The sequence below is a fragment of the Vanessa cardui genome, chromosome 9 (assembly GCF_905220365.1).
Source record: "Vanessa cardui chromosome 9, ilVanCard2.1, whole genome shotgun sequence".
Lineage (NCBI taxonomy): Eukaryota > Metazoa > Arthropoda > Insecta > Lepidoptera > Nymphalidae > Vanessa > Vanessa cardui.
Window position 1 is genome coordinate 6,262,562 of NC_061131.1, and position 4,078 is coordinate 6,266,639.

Genomic DNA, 4,078 nt, shown 5'->3' on the forward strand with positions numbered 1-4,078 from the left:
AAAATAAGTTTGAAACCCTCTCCACAAGAAAAAATGTCTGAAATATTTAAACATCACTTTTGATGATTCTATAAAACGATGGCAAATAAATATAACGAAATGATGTTAATATATTTTTACGTACCAATTTTCAATTAATACAAGATTCCATGACGTAAGCTGACATTATGTAAATACGATGAAATAATACGAATTTCAATTTCAGACGATCCTGTTACTGACCCCAAAATTATAATGCCAAGCGTATGACAATAACCAGATTTCACTTGCTAATCGAGGGTTGGACCATGAGTAATGTCCATGCATCACGTTGCCTCGCTTTGAGTTTGAATTTAATACGTGGGTTAGTCAGGTTTCATAAACATATTTCATTAGTTCTCGCTGAAAATATATTTTTATTGGTTTAATTATCGGAATTCCTAATTATTGAAATATTAACGGTATGCTAATACAACGGATACTTAAGTTATATTAATATACGATTGAAAAAAAAAATAAAGAAAGACTCTAAAAACATCACGTCATAGAAAATAATTTATCTTGTGAGGTTACTTTTAAATAAAGATGGGTCTTAAAACTCGTATCGATATATTTATTTTCATAGAAGCATTCATTATCCGGTAAAACAAATCTATTTATATTTGTTAGGCATAAAAATAACCTATGTTGTTCCGCTATTCCGCTATCAGCTTAAGATTGCTTAATACAAAATTGTATTAACATCGGTTACAAAACAGACAGACAGAGATACTTTCGATTAATTTTAATATGAATTTATGATGCAGTATATATTATGTTCATTTATTGAGTAAAAATATTATTTTATTTATTCCTGTGCTTTTAAATAAACTTCAATTTATGATATAATATAAAATGAATTGTTTCCAAAGGCCTTACGATCTTACGATTTCAATAAAGAAATATATTTTAATAATTTATTTAATTAATTAACGTAATATCCATAGTACACAAAGAAGAAATGGTAATAACCTTAATACAACATTCATAGAAATCTGCTTATAGTCGATACAATTGCTTTATGACCCTTTGAACGTATGCCAAAAAAGCGCCACCAGTTATCGTGCCGGCCTTTTGGCACAATATTCCGGATCTATACGGCGATTATGTCATGCATCGCAATTCCGAACGTCCGTCCGTTTGTTGTTCTACAGTCGCCACAAACAACTATTACACGAAACTTTATGCTTATGTCTAAATTCAGTCGAACGTGTGTGTGAATGGAATGGTATTCCTGGAAGGTCACCCTCGTACGTTTGATCTGTATTTTGAATCTCAAAAACGTATTGCATCTAATCAACTCCAAAAATTACCTTACTCGTTTATTACCCCTGTTTTCAAGGTCTAATTTCGACAAAAAAAATTATAATATAAATATATAATATATAATATAAATTATATAATTAAGATATTTTTTTTCGATACGATCCAGGAGGAACCATATTCGCATCCAGATATTTATGTACATATATTGATTATGAACCAGATGGTTATATACACGCTATTATTTTAACTAGATAATATATAAACAAAAAAAAATAAATAATAAAAAGAAACAAATATATTTGTTTGCGGACTGTACTATAAACCTAGATTATCTCTGAATGTGGATCGAATGAGAACAAATCCCAATTTAAATATGCTTTAAAAAGAAGACTTGACCTAAATAAAAAGTTCAGTGAATTCCTCAATAACATTATAATATGAAAATAATGTGTGCATTTGAATTTTAGCACTGTTATTAATCATGGCAAAACAACCCAACCCGGCTAATAAGTGTATATATCTACATACATATACATATCTATATACATGTAATAAAATTGGAATGTCTGTTTGTAATATTAAAATAGACCCTTTTTTACTCAATGCATATGTTTGTATACACGGTACATACGCCAAAATAACATTTTAAACAATTTTTGTCTGTCTATCCGTCTGTCTGTTTGTTCCGACTAAATTCTCGAACAGCGGGACCGATTTAGACGGGACTTTTATTGTCAGATAACTGATATAATAACTTAGAGTTCAATTATATTTATTCAAACGCTTACAAGGTCGCGGGCACAGCTAGTATCTTATATATTAATAATAAATAAGTGCAAGCCGATTTTTGTACCAGTGATTATGGGACGATATATTTTAATATGAGACAATATCACATACATTACTCTGATCCCAATGTAAGTAGCTAAAGCACTTGTGTTATGCAAAATCAGAGGTAACGACGGTACCACAAACATCCAGACCCAAGACAACATAGAAAACTAATGATAATCTACATTGACTCAGCCGGGAATCGAACCCGGGACTTCGGAGTGGCGTAACCATAGAAACCGGTGTACACACCACTCGACCACGGAGGTCGTCAAATTGATATATGCAGATAAAAAATCGAATAAGGGCTCATTTTGAAGTGCACCAGCTGTAGTTGTGCAGACTATTTTAAAGAGGATTCTTAATTGCAATTTACTGAATTGTTACGGTTTAACAACGAATTAATTTAAGAGAGCGGAAAAAGTAACTGGTCAGGTAGAACGACACTATGGCTGTAGAAAAAAAAAAAAAAAATATAAAACAAAACCTGTCATAGGATTCGATATTTGTAAAAATCCGTTGAATTAACGCGAAGTTTTGTGTGCTACTCACTTATCTATATAAACTAAATAAAATCAAAAATCTAAATCAAAATAAACTTAATTCAAGTAGGATTTTACAAGCACTTTTGGATCGTCATTTTACAATTAATTGAAGCTATCACCGATTCGGAAAGTAGATTCTACCGAGAAGAACCGGCAAGAAACTCCGTAGTTACTTTTTTCAATATTTAAAAAATACAAAGTCATGTGAATAAGAGAATAGTCAAATCATCCAACGCAGGACAGATTATGGTACTCAAGGTTACGCTCAAACGCAAGTAAACTTCTATGTTTTACACTCACATAATGCGAAGAGAGGCTATTTGATAGAACCAGATTGCATTCAAACGAAAACACGAAGATCCAGTCCCAGTATTATTACATTATAAACAAGCCTTTTGGCCGAGGGACCAGTTACATACATGTTCATACATCTATATGACTTATAGCAAATCAAAAAGCATTTAAATACATAATATAATATTTTTACTTCGTTGTTATTTAATTCACTTTGAAGAAGTTTAAGTTTTCCTTATTCAGTTTTAAATGTACAAAAAAAAATAGAATTCTTGACCAACAATTGCTTGTCCTTCCCCATTTATCTGGGGTCGGTACAGTACGTATACAGCTTGCATAGGATTTTCACCGCCGCTGTACGATGGCTGAGACGCTTATGTACTTGATTGATGAGTGCGCTTAAACAAAAATCGCAGCGGCTGTTTCGCCATCAGGTTGAAATGAGCTCTATCCTACTCTACCAAAACAACACAGATCATATAGTAACCATTATTACTAAGAGATGAGTATCAATAATGCTGTGTCTGTTTTACACAATGATTAACCTAAAATTCGTGATATTATTTTTAGTTAGTAAGAAAGAGAGAGCAATATTGGTAGTCCTACCAAAAGCTACGTAGAAAAATCCATAAGCATTTTATCTCCTCGCGTAAAACAATCAGCTGATCGAGTAGGCTGTAAAACATCAAGAGCAAGATTGACGATTCGATTGTTTATCATTAAGGTTTCGACTATTAATTGTACTTTAAAAAAAAAAAACAATTCCAAAAATACATGCTATCCCGTATTATTACTTTAATTTGTGTAACTGAAGCTACAACAGAATTAACACACGCAACGACTTAACTGGAAAAATAAAAAAATATGAAGTTCTGCTTGATACTAAACCGTGATAATATAGATGTTCTTAATTTATTTTATTTTTTATACATTTATAAAAATATGCTATTAAAACATCAAAAACGGTTTTTCACCCTAAACCTTTTTTCTTAACGCCTATAACATGCATGATTACGTTGCGCAGTGGAAGCGTTCAATCAATCTAGATGACCTGCAAGTCTAGAAACGTAGGGGCTCGTTAGTCTAATATTAGCCCACGCTAGTAACGAACTACATGTAATATC